The sequence below is a fragment of the Molothrus ater genome, chromosome 3 (genome assembly GCF_012460135.2).
Source record: "Molothrus ater isolate BHLD 08-10-18 breed brown headed cowbird chromosome 3, BPBGC_Mater_1.1, whole genome shotgun sequence".
NCBI lineage: Eukaryota > Metazoa > Chordata > Aves > Passeriformes > Icteridae > Molothrus > Molothrus ater.
Window position 1 is genome coordinate 55,232,984 of NC_050480.2, and position 22,435 is coordinate 55,255,418.

General features: G+C 39.4%; 1 protein-coding gene across 1 annotated transcript in view; it reads left to right on the forward strand.

The window, feature by feature from the left end:
- Positions 1–15,903: 15,903 nt before the first annotated feature.
- Positions 15,904–22,435, forward strand: part of SYNE1 (spectrin repeat containing nuclear envelope protein 1) — a 288,350-nt gene continuing 281,818 nt past the window's right edge. The window contains 1 exon segment of the mRNA XM_054514453.1: positions 15,904–15,925. The gene's annotated coding sequence lies outside the window, so the exon portion shown is untranslated.

Sequence of the window (22,435 nt, forward strand, 5' to 3'; positions counted from 1 at the left end):
ATTCTGAAATATGAGTTCCCTGGAACACAAACAGGCTTTGAGCTAATTGCTTGGACACGTTTAATACAATGCAGTGTTAATTCCCCAATGGAATTGTAGGTACTGCTGCTATATATAACATATAGGAATAACAACATAGCTACAGGAGAAAAAAGCCAAGACATTTAATGACATAGACCTAGAATTAATGGAGAATGAATGAACATTGATAAAATATATTATTTTGTATTTGTGTGATAATTTCTGTAGAAAAAGTTTTTAACTATTTTCTTCTTAAATATATTTCAGGTAATGGATCTCCATAAACATTCTGCTGTGAATGGAAACTTCTGCTCTCTGAAGGGGTGTATGAGGGTTTCCTTGCCCTTATACTATAAAACCCCTAAACAGCCCCAAACCCAGAAGTAGCTGTATTTATTTTTCATAATGAATATCTAGAATACCCTAAATTTAGGACTATTTCAATATTAAGATTTGGATGTGGCACAATTTTAAGACTGAACCTTTTCTGTTATGCTTCAATTTGTTTTTTTTTTCCTGAAGGGCATTTTTTAAAATACTGAATAAGGCACCATAATGGCTAATAGACACTGATAGTTTTCAAAGCTTGCGCTTAAAATGGCATATCCAAATACTGAGTTAAGAACTTAAATGAAAAAGATCTGGTTTTCAGATGACTGTGAATGAGATACAACTTCATAAGAAATTCTGGGATTATTTAGTTTCAACTGGGATATTGATACCAGAACAGATGCTGCAAATATACAAAATAAATATTTTTCAACTAGGGTTAGATTTGTTCTCTAAGAGCATAGGGAAATAAACCAAAAGTGAATTATTGTAATCTCTAAAATGAGGAAATTAAATCATTTTTATTTACTGACTGCATCTATTGAGATGATCATTGTAAAAAAGAATTGAACACAATCTAGTTGAAAAGCATCTGAGTTCAGACATGAACATGTACAAATAATTGCATGTTACACATAATCAAATGTATGAAATAAAAACCTTAATTCTTTGGGAAGAAGTTGACAACTCTGAGAAACAGGACAGTGTCTGCCTTGACAGTGTGTTCCAAGATGGTAGTTTTCTTGCTTTCCTCAGAAGCAAACAGCTGATATGGGCAATTACCAGCAGCAGATCAGAGAAGCTGCGCAACCAAAAGTCTTACCTGCGACACACACCTATACTGCCTATTAGCAACTTGCAACAAATGAAGTTTTAAATGAATAAAGGTGATGTGGGTGTAAACTGACTTGCTAAGCAGGAGGCTCTCTCAGATCATTTTCAAACTGCCTTTCCACGACTTACTTTTGCAAAGAAAAAGGAAGAATTGTTAGTTCAGGCAACAGAATTTATCTAAAAGGAGTACAGCATATCATATCCCGAGACAGAATCATAGAATGCTTTGGGCTGGAAGAAACCTTCAAGATCATCTAGTTCCAACCCCTTTGCCTTGGCAATGTTGGAACCTTCCACAGGATCACGTTCCTCAACGCCACATCCAACCTGGCCTGGAACACTTCCAGGGATGGGGCATCCACAACTTCTCTGGGCACCCTGTGGAATCTTCACCAAAAAGCTAAAGCAGATTGGTAAATCACAGACTCTTCTTAATTCATTATTTTAAGTGTTAGACTAATTTTATTTCTGTTCTCTTTTTGTTTCTGAGTATTGCAAAAATATATTTTACTCGTAACCCCACAGATTCTTTCATTTTTCTTTATCAAGAAGTATCTTTTCCTGAAAATAAAATGATCATAGGTCAAGGTACCCTCATGGGTAAAAATGCTCCTCATCTTTCATTATACTGACAAGCATAACCCTGTCACTTCTGACTGATGGGATATGGGGGTATGTAGATGATAAGATGTCAAATATATTACTAATGTGAGTTCAATTCCAACAAAATGAGCAGTCTTTTACTCTTTGAAAAGACTAATTTAACTCTGTCCTTAAAGGTTTCAAACTCACTGATTAAATTAGGGAAGGTGCTTTGAATTGACAGCAGCACCAGCCCTGATCCTGGTGAAACACTGGTAAATATATTGAATTCTCCTGCACAAACCCACACAATTTTCTTATTTCAAATGTAAGCAGAGTACACTGAAAAACAAAAAAGAATAGAATGAGCATCCAGTGAAACTTTTTCTTCTTTTTTTTTTTTTTACACTTTCCATCTGGAGATTATGATTTAAACTGGGATTTCCTTTAATTGTTTCATATTTCAGCAGTCTCATATTTGTCCTTGGTTAGCTTTGCAGCCCTCCGGATGCATGAAGAAAAAACTCAGGAATTTTTTTTTTATTTGACCAGTGATGAAAAATGTTCCTGTCTACCATCAAACTACCAATGTTAAATGCTGCTCATAATGTGCCAAAGGGCTGAAAAGCTACATCTTCAATATACTGGCTTTAATGACTCACTTCAAGTTCAGACAGCAAAGTTCTTCAGAGTACCAGCTACAGGTTAAATGTCTTACTGCCTCATGGTGGCTCTATCAGAATGCACCTTCCAATATTATATGGATGTTATGAATGAAAAGAAGCATGGCTGCAGTAACATCACTCTCTTAGAAAACACACTGGTGTCTGGGAGTGTGTTAGTTGTTACTAAAAAATTTTTCAGAGAAAGAATCATGGGTAGGAGTTTCATGAGAATTCATGGTCAGTATTTTTTGGGAGCAATGAAATCCTAAGGATATGATATAAAAAGAAGATCCCTCGTTGCTAATTATGCACCATTACATGATTGAGAAGACAGTGTCACTGTGCAGTATATGAATACTCTTTTTGTTTACTGGAACATGTGCAACATTTTTAGATACAATATTCAACTCAAAACTCTGAAACCATATTTTTGGATACAATATTCAACTCAAAACTCTGAAGCAATATTTTTTCCCTAATGTGGAAGTCTTATATTGCTCAGTGAAAGATGACTGAGAGACACAAAAAGTGGCTGAGGAGAGCACTCCTCTTCTGCCAACTGGGCACTTTCTGATTCCTGTTTTTTTTCATGGAATTTGTGATATTGAAGGCTGTGTGTATTAATATGTGGGTGGAAAAGGAAGGAGAGAATTAAAAGAGAACAGCAAAATATGCTTTATTTTACTGCATTTCAGCACTGGTTAAACTTAAGGTAGGAGAAAAAAAATAAAAAGAAGGAAGTATTTTTGATTCAGGTTTAAATATTTTAAATAAGATCTCAAAATCACCCCAGGTCAGTGGGTCCTGCTGGAAGCAATAGTGGCAAGTCATGTGGACAAAGGACAGTTTTAGCATCTTGGTACTGAATTCCTGCAGGCAAGTGATATCTAGGGAGTATGGTGCTGGGAGTTGGCATTATGGGGCTAGTGGGAGTGTGCTACTGAGGGCACACCTCAGTAATGGGTGTCATCCTCAGGGACAGAAGGAGGTGAAAGAGGGAGGGGGCAAAGATGAGCTATTTGAGGCTAAAAGAAAGTCAGGGATTTCCTCTCTCACTGCTTCCTATCTAGCAGATTGCTTGATATTTTGTGGTGGCCTACACTAGCAATTTGGAAAGCTGAAAGTCTCAAACTCAAACCTTTATCAGGAAACTAAATTGGAAGTAACCATCCCAGAAGAGAAGAAAACAAGGTACTGCCATTAGCTAAGATTTCTTTCCTCACAGGGAATTAAAATGGAGCCATAAATAAATTTGGTTTCAACTTTTAGGTTGAAGTTTCACAAATAACTACAGAGGATTATATTACATGCTTGCTAATAGGAGCAGAACACTGGAATCAGGAAGCCAAAGAATCCTTCTTCATTGTTAGTTCTCCTACAAATGCATCCTGTGAACCCACTTCCCACACAGCAGATGAAAATGAAATCCACCAATATGCTTTCCAAAATGTGGAAAATGTTTATCTAATGGACAAATTTATTAGTTTTGCATAAACTTATGATCTAGGAAAGAAGTTTGCCATTATGTTCTCAGAGTCAAATATTTCCTTGTCTTCAGCTTGGATGCTAGAGGGCAAAGGACAAAGCAATAAACATGGGGGTCTTTCTACTCATTTCTGCTCTCCTAAAAGTCCTGAGGCTTGCAGTGCTGAAGCATGACATTTACTAAAGACATTACCTTAATTCAGATTGCTCTTCTCTTCTTTCTTCTGTCCCCCAAGAAGAGAATCAAGTAAGGGTACAGAAAGCAACAACACCCAAAAGCAATTCAGCGTGACAACAAGACTTTATTTTAACACTTTGATGGTAACTGATTGAGTGCTACAGTTGAACTGAAAATTTTACTTCCACCAGTACTGGACAACAAAATCATCTCTTGCTGTTGAATTCTGTCCAATCTGCTGTAAAAAAGATGGAACAAAATGGAATCCATTTCTCCACTCCCTGGATTGGTCTGAAATTTATCATTTAATTGAAATAATATCACAGATGTAGCTGTATTTGCTTATGCTGAGAGATACTTCTCTTTCACAGACATTAGTCTTCTGAGCAGCAATTCTCACTTAGCTTTACAATTCATGAACAGTTTAGAAGCAAAATTGTATTTTTCCCAAATGGCCACATGGAATTTAATGGACTTATCATGCAGCATTCCCTTATTACAAGAAAAAAAAATATTCCTGTGTACTACCATTTGTGTGTGGAGTTGTGCACCAGTGAATCTGTGTGCATGTTCAGCACCTCTGCAGTGCTGCTGCCCACGGGTGGGCATAGGCTGTCATCTGCAATCCTTCTGCTGAGATGTAAACTAGGATTTAAGACTGACATGGTCTTCATTTTATCACACAGTTAGTCAAGCCAAGAAACAGCATACTGGATTCAAGGTATGTTTCTGGGACCCATTTTTATAGTAATTTTGGTGGGAAGGGTTCCCCACAGTTATTTCATTACAAGTGTTAGGTAAGAGCCTAATCCAAGCACATCACTGCTAATGAAAATATCCCGAAACATAATGAGATAGTATAGTAGGTGTGAAATAGAAAAATGAGCCTCTAGAGGGTATTTATAGCTCCTGAATATCTGAAATATTTTCCAAAAATGAGAACAGAATGATGGCAAGAACAAAATCTTTACTGTTCATATGTTTATATTAGGGCTGTTTCCAAAGCTAATTCTTCTATAGATTCCAATGCTAAAAAAAAAATCAGAATAATTTTATTATAAAATTTTTATCATAAAAATTTTCCCAGTCTAAGGTATTATATCTGGATTACTTAATTATTTCTTTCCAGACCTATATCTGGTCTACCAGGCTAGTCATGAAAAATAGCCTTTCAGTAACCATATGCCACCACAGATACCATTTTGGTTTTACTTAGGTTTACTGTGGGCATACTGTTTAATTTTCATGACTCCATTTGTTTGATAGCTGAACAGATTGAAAATTCTTCTTTCATTTTTTCCAGACAAATGGCTTGTTAAGTCAAAATCTGCTTTCTGAGTCATACCATAGGTAAATGAGTAATGTGAAGCAAAACAACAACAAATGTTTGACAATTATAGCCCCCTTCACCAGTTTACTACTACTTTAAAAAGTCTAGTAAAAAAATTTGCTTTTCTCAAATTTAGAGCAAGAGGAAATCCTATGGGGAAGGTTTAGAATGGAGGCATGATGAACAATTGAAGGAAATTGCCTGTCAGTATTCATGAATGTTTAATTTTCCCGTTCTCTGATTGACAGGATCACATCATAGTCATGGTGTATCCATTTATTTCTATAAATCCACCAAGCTTGAAATGCCACTTGGGAATTTAGCTGGACTTGTATTCCTCTGTTACAGTACTTTTGATTTACTGATGGACAATTCAAATTTATATGATGTCAAAATGTTCTAAGTACATGAAGCCAAGATCAACCATTCAGAAAAGTACAAAAGTGCAACAATAACTCATAACATTGAAAGTAGAGATTTTGAGGAATATAAGGTCCATGGGCAATGCTTTGTATGCCAACTTATCTTGCTTGGTTTTGTAATTAATTATTATTACGATTTCCCCAAGGCATCCCATCCTTCAATCCCAAATCTGTTGTACTTAAGTTCTGCACAGACAAATTACAGTGAGACTAGATGATTTGTATTTCTTCTTTTTTACGTAAAATATTTTTTCCTGCATTCTTCAGGAAAATATCAGAATGCAAAGCAAGAGTGCAAGCTTCCATTAATTTTTTATTATTTTTGTTCATTTTATTTGCCCTTCCCCTGAGAGCCGCATGTGAGGGTTAAAGAAATTTCACAGGGAGATTGTTGTGCTTGCCTTGCTTGTTGAGCTGCAGTTAATTAGAGCAGAACCATTACTGCTGTAAGAAGACTCTGGCAGCAACCTGTTCATCTGACCTTGTCTTAAGTAGAGAAGTAGTCAAAAGCAAAAGCAGGTACTTGATCCTGTTTAAATGGGAAAAAGAGAGAGGTCATGTAATGAAAGCTGTTCTTCTCTCAGCATACCTATGAGTCCCAGAGAAGTTATGTCCCAAACTAATTACAGAATTTTGCTCTGATGAAAGACAGCAGTAGTCATTCCTCCCACTTTCCTTCTAGTCATTCCAGAACATTCCAGAGTCATAAAACCTCCAAGCCTTTGCCCTCACCCATCCTAGCCACCTCTGACAATCCCTACTCCCTCTCTCCTGAGCACTCACACAAACTTCTGTACTTGTAACCTCCACACCACTGAGCACCCCGGTCCCTCAGCAAGCTAATTGGAGAGCTCCACAGAGAATGGAAATGCGATTATGGTCCTTTGGAAACTGGTGAATAATTAATTTAACCATTTTGTACTGCAGGTCATTAATTTTTACTGCTCTCAGATAGCTTGCTGTTAAGGAGAGTAAGCTTAATAAATCTTGTGCTGTAAGGGTGAGAGGTTGCAGACACAGGCATCCAAGCATGGGGTGACTGCAGAAACTCCAGATATTGAAAATAATTTACCAGTAAGTACAAGGAGCTTGGTATTCCTTGAAAGAATGCATGTGCATTCATTTCACGCATGCTTTCAATTTTCTAGTGATGAAACTTTCAATAGAACAACTCCTGATTTATTCTGTAAAGGTCTTGGGAGACAAGCACATCTAAGATGTAGGAATTCTGAAACAGATATTTAGCAAACAGAAATCTGCATGGGAAAATTGAATCACATGTACTCACAATCGTGTTCTGAATGATTGAAAATATCAGGAAATAAAATTATGAGAGATGAGGAAAATGTTATGGAAATGAAACTTATGACAAAGGCAAAGCATTCAACAACATGACTACTTTACATGGGCCAGTCAAACTTAAGAAACTTGAGAAAGAAAGCACAGTAAGAAAGAAAGCTCAATAAGAATAAAACGTAGAATTAAAGGACATACATCAAGAATAACTGCTAACCCTTTGAATTTAGATGACTTGATCTTAACCAAAGATCTCTGAACTGATCAGGGAAGACTGTCAGGACAGTGCATGGAACTAGATTTAAAAAAGAAATAAGAAACAAGTGGAGAACCAGAAAGCCATCACAAATGGTAAGGGGAAGCAGGAGTAGGGGAATTAATGTCAGCAAGAATGCTTCCACTTTCCAGTTTTGAAGACAAAGTCATATGTCTTTTGAAATGATGGGTGTTGCCAGTTCCCAGGAATATATTAAGAAAGGTTCTTGTATGGTAGCAACAACCTAAATCTGATCTTGAGATAAAATCAGAGAAAATACCCTCTGACTGGGTGATTTATTTCTTGCTGTTCCCTTATTTTGAAGCACAGTCAATAAAATGAGCAGGCTGACCTCAGAATGAAATCTGTTTGGATTTTTCCTGGGATTGGTTGAGCTGACTGGAGCTGGGATGGGAATTTTGAGATGAGAGAAGAGAAGCAGAATGGGGAGCATCTAATATGGTTTGCCTCAGAAGACAACAGAAAACAAAAGAAATCCAAAGGACCTCGAGGCTATCAATGCTGGGTCCACTACTGACCCTATTGCTCTCTTCTGTGTCCAGAGAATGTGAGTCTGTGGCAAGTCTGAGCTGCAGAGTGCTGGTGGTCCAGGTACTTCTGTGACAGGTTGTCCTTTTAGTTCTGGGGTGCTGTACTTCATGATCAGAGGTGACAGGCAGAACAGTGGCTGGTATAGTCATCCCTACCAATGAAACATGAATACAAATCCAGTATTTCTGACAATATTTTACAAAATCTGTGTAAACAACAACAAAATCTGTCTCTGGAGAACAGAGAACATTTATGAAAGAAATAAGCACGGGGGAGCTAGAAGCATCTGGGCCTTAATACCATAACTTTGACAGGCATCTGGAAATGGCATTGCATAATGGTGCCCATAACACAGAGGAGCAGTTTTAGTAAAGGTAATAATGGAAATTTAAAGCAAAAGGATATAAATCACCAGTGGGCTGCCTGAGCTTCTCTTCAGCTATAAAACTTAATTTTTGGAGGTCAAAGAGACACAGATATGAGAGATTTTTTACACAACAGAAAAACTCTTCCAAAAGATTGTTTGTTCTCCCAAGAACATTATTTAACAATGATTTGGTCTATATAAGAAAAGATATTCACCCAAGGCATCAACGTAGAAAGAAAGAGTTCCCTTTGGGATTTTTTGCCTAGGGGAAGAGCATATTTACTGAATAATTATTGTGATGAATTTAAAATACATTCTGTATTTTTTGTATTGTGCCACAGTATTTTCCTGAAATAAATGTTGCAGTTTAGTCTTGAAACTACCTAATTTCCTTGCAGTCACAGTTAAATATTGAAAACATCCAGTGAAAAACTATTCAGACATTGTAGGAATGAATAACTCACATGAAGTTGCAGCCACCTTCAGGATAAAGCATAGCACTGAAACAGTGGACACAGTTAAAGCCAAGAGAGGGATAGCACATAATTTTGGGGGGAAAAAAGAGACATTTTGTAGGCATGATAACTCATTCTTTCAACATTGCTTGGCCTTTCTACTGGCCATTTAGAAATCTTACAATTTCATTCTTAGGTTTGATCTACCAATTCAGAAAATGTTTGCTCTTAATAAAATTCCTGTTGTCTCTTTATTACATTATATTATTCTTAAAACTCTTATTCTAAATAAGCATTTTTTTACAGAAATTGCAATGTTGTTTTAAACAACACCATCTGTTTTCACAGAAAACAACATGCTTCCTACTCATTATATGCTATTAGACAAGACATAGAGCTTCAAACTCCTGAATGAAAATGAATATGATAAAAAACACGGATGTCTCATAAAAGAATCCTGACATTGTTCAGAAGAACTACCTGTCAACATCAAATGATAGAAAATAATACCTGATTACATTAATTTCACAGAGATGGCAGATTTCTGCCTTTGGAAGTTCACATGAATACCAAGATGGTTCTTTCATCTAATGATTTTAAGGTATATTCAAAATGAGGTCAGGAAAGATTTTGGATAAATTCTTTCACTCACACAATAGTGTTCAGTGGCTCATATATATGCCTTATCATTTAAAATATTTACCATACTGGACATATTTAGATAATTAATTTTAGTAGGGTTTTTTATATGTTTTCTATTCAGACCACTACAGAAGTCAGAAAATACAGCTTTGAAACTTCAAGCATAGTGACAGAGAACAGCCACTGAGTGCCAGTCAGCTAACAGCTGAGTAATGACAGTGATTATGAGAATCTTAAATATATTGATTACAGATTATGAAAAATCATGGGGCCAGGGTTTCCTCCAGGTAAATATTGTATTATCAGGGAGACTAGACTCATTCTAGATCTATTTGCTGCTTATAGCAACTGAAATAAAGCAAAGAGGTTCAAAACCCATTTCTTATTAGAAAAATAATGCTTTCTCCAATCTCTGACTGATACCACCTGCCTTCTCATGTTTTGGCAACATCAGTTTGTTCTTGTTCCTCATGTGGCACACCAAGCTTCTCACCCCTAATTAAATACCCTGCTCTCAATTTCTGTTCAGATCTCCTTTCAGATTAGATCTTAAAAGACAGCTCCACATTGTCTAACAATCCCAACTTTCCCATAAGCATTCTCTTCCTACCAGTTTGGTCTTTTATTTTAGTCTCCAAATCATCATTTTACTGTGGCCACTGACATATACTGTGGTTTCCATCTTGTTTATTGTTTTTACCACGAGGATTTATTGACTGTAATATTGTATTCCAGAGATGTAATTATTTTGATTTCTTTATAATTTAAGATAGTTTTTTCTGTTCACACATGTATCTCCAAGAAAGCAAAGAAATGCAATTATTCTCCCCAGCGTTACATAACAGGAAGATAATTTACCAAGTTATTATGACTTTTCCTGATAAGATATTTGTCCATGTTTGTTTGAGATTGGTGCCAGCTGAAAATCTGCCCAGTGCTGCTCAAAGGAACAACTCAAAAAGACATTTTGTCTCTATTAGAGTGTAAGGAAACCCGAAATGACTTTTGCTTTAGTGGCTGAGAATTTCTTGGCCTGTTCCTGAAGCATATTTTTAGCCCAGCATTAAAGGAAGCATCTTTTTGATACAGTCCACAGGGTGGCACAATCTGATCATGATTGCTTTGTACTACTGGTTCATTACAGAGAATTTACTCTTACCATGCTCATCTGAATTTTTAAACTGATTTTATTTTTTTTTTTATTTTTCTATGCCAAAGCATTGTTAAAAAATGTTAGGTGATGTGTTTAAAGACTCATCTCCACAACACGCAAAGGGCTGGAGGCACAAGAGTGGGTGGAGGAATGTGGAAAATAGAAGGCTAAGGGGATAAAATGAGTCCTGTAAAAAGGAGTAGTGTTTGTTGATGGGTCAGTGGATCTTTACCTGCCAGTGGAGCAGGGCTCAGGTCTCAGGAGCTAGGCAGACTGGGATCCAGGGGCCAAGTGCTGGCACAATGGAGTGTTTACCATCAGCTATGGGAGGGGTTCACCCTTGATGGCTGTATGTGTATTTGCATGTATTTTCTGCTCTCAGGCTTTCACCCTGATGGGGCAGGATCAGGCTGGTCCCGTGCCAGGGGTCAGCATCAGTTCTGTGGTTTTGGTCCCTGCTGGGCTGTGCACGCAGCCACATTCCTGTGCATGCACATTGATACCATGAGCACACACACACCTCTTGGGGGTGCACACTCAGCTTTGCTGCCGGCTTCATGTCAGGACATGAAGGAACCTGTGGCAGCCTTGCTGCTACTCAACTGCTGGATTGGGCAACTTCTAGTGGAAATTTTAGGCTGGAAGTTTTTCTGCTTGATTAAGACCATCAAGTAATAACCTTTGAGTCTTGTTTTAGACAATATTGGGGTATCCACTTTTCGTTCTTGTATGGAAGTTTGAGATTTTAGTATTTTTTTTTCCAATTTAACTTTTAACTTGTGAAGCATAAACAAGAGAAAATTGTCAAAACAATACATTTTGAAAGGATATAATTACTTTCTTGACAAAAAAATGGGGTGACTAACGCTACAAATAAATGCCATTTGTTTTAGCTCGACTCTTGCCATATGCTAGACTGAGCTCATTCAGTACATATAAATCCTAATTATCTCTAAGCTGTTATAATTTGATAACTTCACTTAAAAGAATCACATATCACAGTATACTAGTTTAGCAGATATCACAGTATATTAGTTTAGCAGATCTTTTTCCTGATTTTTTTCCCACTGCCACATAATTTTGTGTAAACTCATCCCACTATCTTTAATTATTTCAGCACAATGCAAGAGAAGTGAAATGGTGTATTGCTGTATTTCACATAATTCAGTGTAATTAAGTGTGTATTTAATGTAATTTCATGTTAGAGGGAATATATTCTCTGGCTTCTAGTTGTATCTTTATTTTATTTTCAAAGTTTGCCCACACAGGTTTTGTTACACTCAAATATAAAAAATAAGCACTTAAGTACAACATACAAAACTATGTAAAAAAAATCATGCAGTTTTACAGCTTACAGATTCTTGGAGAAGTAAGGAGAGATTTCAGCTAACTTTGACTTCTGGAGGGCACACTTTGGCCTGTTTAGGAGACTGGCTGACAGTCCCTTGGGAGTCAGTCCTGAAAGGCAAAGGAGTCCAGGAAGGCTAGTCATTCTTCAGGAAGGAAATCTTAAATGTGCAGGAGCAGGCTGTCCCAGTGCACTGAAAGATGAGCCAGCAGGAAAGCCCGCCCTGGCTGAACAGAGAGCTTTGGCTCAGGGGTGAAAAGTGGTGCTCCACAAGTGGTGTTCCCCAGGTGTCAGTACTGGGGCCACTTCCTTTCCTTCATTTAATATCTTTATCAACGATTTGGGTGAGGGGATCAAGTGAAACCTCAGTCAGTTTGCAGTTGAGACACCAGGCTGGGAGGGAGTGTGGATCTGCTGGAGAGCTCTGCAGAGGGATCTGGACAGGCTGGATCAATGGGCTGAGGCCAATTGTATGATGTTCAACAAAGCCAAGTGCCAGGTCCTGCCTCTGGGGCACAACAACCCCAGGCAGTAGTAGAGGCTTGGAGAAGAGGAGCTGGGGTGCTGGTCAAGAACCACTGAATCTGAGCCAGCTGTTCCCAGGTGGCCAAGAAGGCCAATGGCAAACAGAAAAAAACCATATCCAGCAGGACCAGGGATGTGATTGTTCTCTTGTACTCAGTACTGCTGATGCACCACCTTGAATCCTGTTTTGGGCCCCTCACTACAAGAAGGACATTGCGGTGCTGGAAGCATGTCCAGAGTAGTTCAACAGAGCTGGTGAAGGGTCTGGAGCACAAGTCTTGTGAGGAGTGGCTGAGGGAAATGGCGTTGTTTCTCTCCTAGAGAAAAGGAGGCTCAGGGGAGACCTTTCTGTTCTCTACAGCTGCCTGAAAGGAGGTTGTAGCAAGATGGATTTCAGTTTCTTCTCCCTATTAATAAGTGATAGTACAAGAACAAACAGCCTCAAGTTGCATCAGGGGAGGTTTAGATTGGATATTAGGAAAATTTCCTCATGGGAAGGGTTATCATTCACTGGAACAGGTTGCCCAGCCAAGTCATTCCCTGTCCCTGGAGGTATTTAAAAGAGATGTAGATGGGATGCTTAGGGACAAGGTGAAGCAGTGGACTTGGACTGGCTTAACAGTTGGGCTTGATGATTTTACAAGTCTTTGTTCAAATGATATGATTCTTTGGTTAAATGTTTATATATTTATGCTTGGTAGAGTACATGGAAACCAGATGTAGTGTGGCAATGCTTCCAGGTTGTACATAGATACCGTGTGGCAGTTTAGGACAGGAAGGAAGTGGCAACTATTGCTCGCTGCAAAACCTGCAGGAGGGAGGGTATGCTCTTTTACTCAAACCAGGCTCAGCATTCACAGTTACAACAAATGGACTCAAAAGAGATCAAGAGACTTACAGAGATATCCTGTTCTGCACCCTGACAAAGTATTAAAAAATTTAAAATGTCTTCCAGGAAGACACTTGCCTAGTGTGAGCTTGAACATCTTCCACGACGCCAGTTTCACTTCTTTCTTAGGGTATGTGGTGCAAAGCTTTATTTCCTCCTAAAATTTTTGGTTCTGATATGACAATATCATGTACAAGGTAAGCAGATTACTTCTTGTCCTATTACTGTGGACACCGAGAAGTGATGATTCCTTCCTTTAAGTGCTCTTTTAGAATGTTTTTATACCTCATGTCAGCTTTTAACCTCTAGATTGAATAACAATTTCAGACTTTTCTTTTGGATTAAGTGTTCTAAACTTTCCACCATGGCCATCCACTGGATTTTCTCTACCTGATTTAGATATTTTTTGAAGTCTGGCAACCCAAACTGGACCAAGTACAGAGTGATACAATACTGAGGCAAACCTAAATGTTACTATACCTCTTTTATAGGTAGTATTTCTCTTTTGAGGAAGAGTGCCCCAAATTCTTCAGTGCAAAAGACCTCTTCATGTCTCAGCTAAAAGCAGCAGCCTTTGAGGGTGCTATATATTATCAAATCTAATTGCCTGTTCTTTCAAAAAAGATATTGACACATATCCAAGAGGAAACAGTTTCAGATCCTGACTTTTTAACAATTAAAAGCAAAATATAAAAATTAATAATGACAAATACATTGTTCTTAGTATAGCACAGACAATTTTTTTTTCTAGCTGAGCTTTTAAAATATACAGTGGAGCATTTAGTGCTGAAATTGAAGCTTATGCTAGCAAGAACTTTGCTGAACTGCTTCAAACAATAGTAGTATTACTATATGAAGTCTGAGCTTTTGCAGTGAAGATGCTCTCATTCAAGTTAACACTCATATTCTTAACCTAGAAAAATAAGGTAGTATTTTCTGAAAGAGGCAGCAAAGTGAGGATTTTTTTCAGCAAAAAGATATATGTAGAAAGGCAGAACTCAGAAACATGTTAGCATCCTCTTCTTTTGCCATTTTCAGTGCTGCAGCTGGCGTGGGGTAAGGCAGAGAAGAAGGACAAAGAGGTAAGAAAAATTGGAAGAGAAAAGCTTTTCAGTTCCCTTCCTGCACACCCTCCCCCCACCCCAGACCCCAGAACACTACCCCTTCCTCCCCCCCCTCCCCCCAAACCAACCAAACAAAAAATCCACAACCCTACAAAAGGAGAAAAATTTCAGGCCCAATATGCCTGGTTACACTCATTGTCAGAAAGAGGTAATTTTTGTGGATGGCTGGAGGCGACCTAGATATGTGTATCCCAGTTTCACGTGAATTCTTGCTGTAGCTCCTGGTATGTCTGCTTCTTCCACACTGGCTCCAAGTGTGCAATCCATAACTGCAAAGTGTTGGGATAGGTGCCATAATTGTAAGTGTTCATATCACGAGGGTAGCACCAATGTTACTATGACTGGTGCTAAAGGACAGGGTGATGCTGAGTAATCTCTGCTGCCTAACTCAGATTTTATCCATCCACTCAGTAAACACCCTGCATGCTAATGTTGTAGAATCACTGCAGCACTGCCAGAAACGATGAAAACTAAGAGGTTCATTGGCACTGCTTCTCTCAACTTCTCCATTTCAGCTCCAAATGAGTGGGTTTTTTTCCCAATGACACAGACCAGAGATGATCCATCTCTTAAGCAGAAAAATATCTTTCTGTCTCCTGCATGAAGCTAGCCTTAATGGTATCAATTAAAATGAAGCAGGGAAAAAGCAAAATTAAGTCACAGGGATTGTGAAATGTCTTTGGAAGAGGCAGAATCATGTTTTATGCTGGGGGCACAAGCACTGTTGCATGGTTAGCGTGGTCTGAGCTCGAAAGTGGCAGACCGTCTTGCCAGCTCCTTTGAATATTTCTGTCCTGCTGCTGTTATGTAAGAGCTGCTGTCCCAGTTTGCTTGTGCAGCTCTCTGCCTTATGCGTGATGATGCTCTGGAGCCTACGCCAAAGGTAATGCCCTATAGCACGCTCTACATTGCAGCAAAAATAATAATAATAATAATAGTAATATAACTAGTAATAGTAATTAGCAGCGACATCTCGATACAGTCGTTCTCAGGTGTATTTCGGCTACTCGCCAGAACGCACTTCGGGGGTGAGGCCGGTGTCTTGTCCTACGACTCCCTGGCACCGCGGTCAACGCAGCCGCCCCCGGACAAGCTGCCCCGGCTTTGCCGCTGCTGCTGCAGCCGCGGCGGGGCGGGGCGGGGCGCGGCCCCCCCGCGATGCGCGCAAGGACAGCGGGCACCGGGGCACAGGCTGCAGCCCGCAGGCGGCGGGGCCGCGCACCGGCAAGCGCCGCAAGGGTACGGCACACGCACCCCCGGCACCGGCGGGACCCCGCATCCTGGCACACGCATCCTGGCACACGCATCCTGGCACACGCAGCCCGGGCACACGCACCGCGCTCCCGCCCTCTCCCCACCCCCGCACCTGCTTCCTCGCCGCGGGGCGGGGCGGCGGGCGTGTTGTGCTCGGTAACCAGGCAGCTGCGCCGGGCGCTGCGAGGCGCGGAGCAGCGCGGTGCGCAGGGCTGAGGTAAGGAGCGGCGGCGCGGGGCCGGGGGCTCCCCGGGGCTGGGGATGTGCGGCGGGGCCGCCGCTTCGGTGAGCCCGCGAGTGGCTGGAGCGCGGCCGGGAAGAAGGGGGTCCCACGGGGCAGCAGCCTCTGCTGGCTACTCCCCAGCCGCCTCCTGCCCCCCTGTCTTAAAGTGAATCCGAAACTCCGTGCCGTGGTTGCGGAGTTTGCCCGTGTTCCGGGGTGGGTTTGAGGTTTTGCCCTTTCGGAGCGGACAAACCCGGCGGAGGGCTGTGGTGGTTCTCCTCCTGAAGTGCACGTACGTGTGTGTTGCAGAGATAGCCAGTTTTCTGCTCAGTCACACACTGCAGGCCAAAACATAGTTAAGCCAAAGGAAATGTGACTATTGATGGGCGCTCCCGGGAAGCCAGTTTTAGCCTGGGTTCCACGCAGTGATGGTGCAAAAAGGACAAGTGCACCACGACAGAGATGCGTAGAGCCCACATGTTCCCTGGCTCGTGTGGTAACTCCTTGGAGGTAAGACCGTCTGAAATACTCACCGACAAGGTTGTTAACTAGGATTTTGACAACCGTATTCATGCTGAGGAGAAGTGCTTTTAAGGAGTGTTAGTAACCTGCTACAAAAGACCATATATTGGAATTTGATGAGGAAATACTTATGTAAATCGTCTGTGTGATGGTGAGGGTAACTCCAGTGCGTCTGGCTGTGAGGGATGTATACCTATGTGGCTTGTAGGGAAATAGTATGTGGTGTTTCTGGCTGCCTGCCAGAACTCTTCTAGTGCGGAGCCTGTTGAAGGATTCCTAACAGGCATACGCTTTCCTGTAGTAGTACTAGTGATGGGCTGTCTGCTCCCCGTGCTCTCTGATAAATATTTTTGTGATTCTTGCATGCACTTCAACACTAAACAGCTCCCAAGCTGTAAATGCTGATGGGCTGTTAACATATTGCCACCAGACAGGAAAAAAATAGGGTGCAATATCATTTTGGATGGTAAACAGAAAGGCTTTTTTGTTTGTTATAGTAAATGTTTGTTGTGTGCTGAATGACATGAAAAAAACCTGCTTTCTGAGGTACAGTGTTAAAATTTTGGAGTTACTTCTTTTCTGATGAGAGTCAGGCATTGCCATTTGGAATGTTTCAGACAGATGTTTTGCCCTGAGGAGGGAGCTCTCCAGAATGACTGTGGTGCTGCGTGTTGCAATAATTAAATTCTCATCTTTGCAAACCCTGTTAGATGTGAATTTGGAAGGAATAATCCCTAACTTCCCACCTGTTCCTTTAATTCCTGTTCATAGTGTCTGCTTTGGCTTGTTTGTTTAATATTAACTTCAGAAATAATGTATGTCAATGGAAATTCCATGTTGCTGAGTATAAAATACCAGTGCTTATGTATTTTGCAGGTGAATCCAAATATGTTTGAGATTTAAAAAAAATTTATTCTATTTTTACTTTAGTGTTGTAATAAGTTTCAGTAGTGACTTGGACTGCTGTAATTAATACAGACACAAGAAACTTGTAATAACTGTATGCCTTCATGCACTATTTCTTTCTCTTTATTAAATATGAGAGTCCTCAGTGATGTTTTTTTGGGAACTTAAGAACTTCACAGGAGCCATGCAGAGTTACACAGCACACTGCTCAAAGAAACTAAGTTTGATACTGGATCAGAGAGGGCAGAGGTGCATAGGGAATGAACAGCACCCTGTTAAATTTGGAGAGAGAGTAAGAGTTCCTGGCAATGAAGAGGCTCTTCCTGGGTGAGGCACTGAACAAGGCATGAACCTTTCAAGGCCAGCACAGTGACAGTGATTGCTGGGGGTCTACAGAGCTTTGGTCCCAAGAGGAATGTACATACATTCACCCTTCAGACAAGACACCACATTAACCCACCTCAGTTATGCTGTGTTAAAGGAAGTCAGCTGTGGCTCAATTTTTTTCTTATCAACTACTGGCAGTAGTTATTGAGAAAGTACATGTATCAAACATAAACAATTGTTTTTATACTTACTCCATACCATAGCTAGTGACAAAACTTTAGAGTTCTTGTGTCTCCTTAGAGGTCATAAAACTAACAGCAGTGGTGTACATCTGAAGTGAATGGACTTTTGGCTTTGTTTCACCCAAAGGTACAATTTAAAGGGAAAACCAGAGGGGTTTCGGCTTTTGCCTTCATTTGGCAGTTGTCTGCCACTTGCTTATAAGTTATTCTTATGGCAAAGTTTCTTGCTTGGGAGATGTGCAGGAATACCAAAGAACTGACGCTTTCTTGCTTATCTCAAACTTGGTTTGACCCACCCTTTCCTGAGATGCTTCAGTGTTTTCTATTTTAGTGGTCCTTTTTATTTTTCCTCCCACAGATGTACCTCTGCAATGGTCTTGTGCTATAGGTCATGTTATGCCACAGAATTCCTAGGTGCCATCAGTGTTAAACGAGAAAATCAGAACAATTCTCCTACCATTAAGTGGCTCACACTTCAGATGTGAACTTCACTCTGTCCTATTTGCTTGTGTATTGTGACCTCTGATCTTAATCTCACCCTGTCTTTGTCTCTGCAGATAGTAAGCTCTTTTAGGCAAGGATTATATCCTGTGTTTGCAGAAGGTAATGAGCTACTGATCCCAGTCTCCTGCTATTACCAACAGCTATATGACTGTAATATATTCCTGCACAATTTCAATAACAGGATCACTAAATTGTAGTTTAGGCTGTCTTTAAATTTTTATATCAATAAGTCTGAATGACCTTTCTTTGCATGTATTTAAAATGTATGTTCTGCCAATTTTCCTAAAAAAAGCAAGTCTCTGCCTTTTATTTTCTCCTAGAACAGTCTGTATTTTCTGTTCAAATGGAATTACAGCTTTCAAGACAAGAATCACATCATTAGATTTTCATCCATCTTACAACAATACTAATAAAAAGTAGATAATAAAACGCTCACTTGCTGAAATGTTAATACATGCATAGGTATGTGCATGACTAGGATCCTACAAATATTTTTTAAATACTGGACTACAGTGGTAGGTAAAATGTAAAATATTGTGTGCCATATGTGCCATAGATTTAAATTTCAGATGTGCAAATTACCTTGAACTTGCAAATTATTAATAGCTGTTGCAAAAGCTTCACGCTTCTGCAGAATGAAAAACTTTTGTTCAACTCCAAGATATGCTTAAGGATACCTAGATGAACCAAAATAATCTGGAGTTCCAGAAAGGATCTAAATCTCTCTCTCTGCTGCCCCACATTCCCCAAGAAAAACAAATTTCAATACCTCCAGGTAGTTACTGCACATTTAGTCAGTATGAGGTTGGATGGTCAGTGAGAAAGAACATTGTGTTTCAGTGTTCCTGTTTCAATGCATTTTTTTTGTCAGTAGAGAAAGGAAGCACAGATTGACAGTGTTGGTATTCAACCATCAAAAACACCTTTCAGAGCCAAAACTGCATTTTCCATGATCTTATGTGGTGCACAGTTATGTCCCATTGCCTTTGGGAAAGTTCCAGTATCCACTGATACACTTCTGCTGCATTGGGTTTAAGCGAGCAACTGCAAACTTGCAGGTCAGCTGTCAGAAAAAATTACCAAAGGGACTCCTCTGTTGGCCTGGATTTTGGAAGATCAGTGAGGAGATGCTGCATTTTCTCTGAGGAAAATATAAGAACCCTGTTGGATCACTCTACCCCACTTCATCCTGGCTCTGAATTTTATATATCCAGTAGGCATCAAGTGCAACTTGACAGATGTATTCAAATAAATTTACAAACGGATTCTCAATATGTAATCTACAGGTTATCAGTATCCTGGAATTAATTTTATTGAGTTTTTCCACTTTTAACTTTGAGTTTATTTAAGAGATGCTGCTTCTGTTTTTTGTCTAGCCTTTGTCTATCAGAAATGTCTTCAGTGGAAACATCAGTATAATACTAATTGAAGCAAATTAATCTCCCCTTGGTCTTATTTTCTATTTTCTTTTTACTTATGTGGCTAAAACCCATTTGCTTGTTGTCTTTATTTCTCAGATGGTCTTTTAGCACATCTCTCTTCAAGCCTGTATTTGGCACACAGTATGGCAGTGCTCTTCGCTTCTCATGCTCTGTTTCTGCCCACTTATTTCTGAGTGATGGCTTTTCCAATTACATCTGTTTTTGTTCTGTTCTGAACAGGTGTAAAGCTGCTAGACTTTGGATTTAAAGAAAAGCCCCAGCCTGCTTCACAGGGGAGGCACTGTGCTTTTCAGTCTAATTGACTTCTCTGCTGATTTTCCTTTTATTTATTTTTTAAGCACTGTGTTTGTAGATCATTTCCTGACCTGCTCAAATGCTTTGGATTATTCTTGTAATATTTTGGACAATGTCAATCACTTCTTTAGTTGGAGCTATTTTCTATTGATTAGCATTTTCTTCCCACTAACAACTAACAGCCAACCTTAAACCAGCTGTTTTTCTGACTATTTGGTGTTTAAAAACGCAGTTATAACCTCCAGAAAATTCTGGTTCCTATCTTTCTGTGAGTCATTCCTGACTGGCAGGAGGCTCACTGCTGTCTCATTGCATCTGTTCCAGTAGTGTCTATCAACCTGGCAGCATTTCCAAGACCTCTTCTGTTTCAGAAACAGAATCTGTGGATCAAAGTGGACTTCTAGCACTGCAGCAGTAAACCAGGCTTGGAAACTATTTTCCTGGAATTTTTTTCTCTTTATAAGTTCTGTGCAACTCTTGCTTACCAGGGAAGTCTGCCTGCCTATTTGTTAGTATATAATGGCACCCCAGCACTTGACCTTATTTCAGTTGCTCTTCACATTCTGTTCAGTTCATATGCTATGGTTATTTTAGTTACTCCACTGTATTTCTTATATCTGTGTAACATTTGATTTGTAAATGTCTTCTAGCTGCAGGACTTCCTTGAATTTATTACTCTGTTTATTGTCCTCTCAAATACCTCTTTTTGAAATGTCCCAGATTAGAAACATCCTTTCACTGCCTGCCCCTGTCTATTTCTTGCTCTCTTCAATATCTTTGTTTATTATTTGTTTGTCTTTGTTTATCTGGAGTTTCTTTATCTATTCTGGTGCTATAATGGGAGTTTATAGAAGTCTAAAACAGTATTTTCAAGTACAGTCATACTTTCACATCAGTAGCTTCTTCTCCTGGCTGCTATATGTGGCATCAACCTGGTGTACCGGGAATCACAGAATGGTTAAGATTGGAAGGAACCACTGGTGGGGTCATTTGGAATCTGCAATTTGTGGCAACATGAAGTGGAGTCAGAGAATTGTTTACCTCTTCTTGGTCAGGTTTATCTTCAGCCCTTGTTGCACGTTGCATATGTCGCCTGCACCTAGCAGACGTCTCTTTGTTTTTCTGGAACCACACTGCTGACAGGCAGGTCTGTTTGCCTTTAATATGTTTTGTAAACTTTCAAAGATAAATTACAATCGGGTCTGGCCAATGCTATTCTAGTTTTACCAATAAAAGGAAAATATCTTTTCTAGTTTAAAGTGCTCCTGAGCACAATGAGAAAAAGAGGATTAAATAGGGGACCCACAAAAGTTAACCCACAATAGATGCGGTGTTTTTCTTATTTCTTCCATAGCACAGATGTCTCACTTTCCTGGCATTTGAAGAGAGGAACAAAATAATCCAGAGAATTGTAAACTGCAATTTAATAAGTCCTAATGGCTCTTATATGAGAGAAGTTCATGTTTCCTCTTTTCATCTAAATCCAGAGTACTGGTATATTAATATAAGAAAATGGTGTCAGTGTAACTTTTTCCATTAAATCCAGAAAAGAGGCAAACATAATAAAAGATTTACCTAATTTATATGCAAACCCTGTTTCGCTCTTGTGTGTTGATTCCATGTATGTTCAGATAAAAAAAAAAAAACAACCAATAATTAATAATGAATAATCACTTGTTGAATGCTAAAAAGGGGGATACCTCATATTCAGGGCTAGCTTCAGGTTTATTTCAAGTGACGGCTTATAAGATTTAAGCCATGCACTTTATTAAAAACCTGTGTATTTTGAAAACATATCCATCTGAAGACACATCCTTGTGTCTGACACACAAATTTAAAGTCATTCCATTTATTAAAAATTACTTTGTGTAGCAACTGTGCAAATAATTAAGATCTTAATGCTTAAAATCTGAAAAAGGTAACCTTTCAGCAGGAAAAAATATTTTCTTGATGGCTTTAAGTATTTGTAAAAGCCATGAAAAAATCCTGTTCTACATTACATTGAACATGTGACTGTCCACATAGGATTTTTTGTCTGTGAAACAGAACATTTTCTCTTCTGTAAAAGAGAGGTGAGAAGGGTGCATGAAGCTTTATTTCGTCTGTTCTGCTGGTGTTTTGCTGTGTTCTGAGCTGTGCTTTTCTGCCTGTGGAGGTGACTAGGCACATGAGAATCATTCCTTCCTACCTGTACTTAGTGTCACCTTTAAATGCGTTAATTCCCACTGTTTGCAAAGGAGATTTTGAATGAGCAGCCATATTTAGAA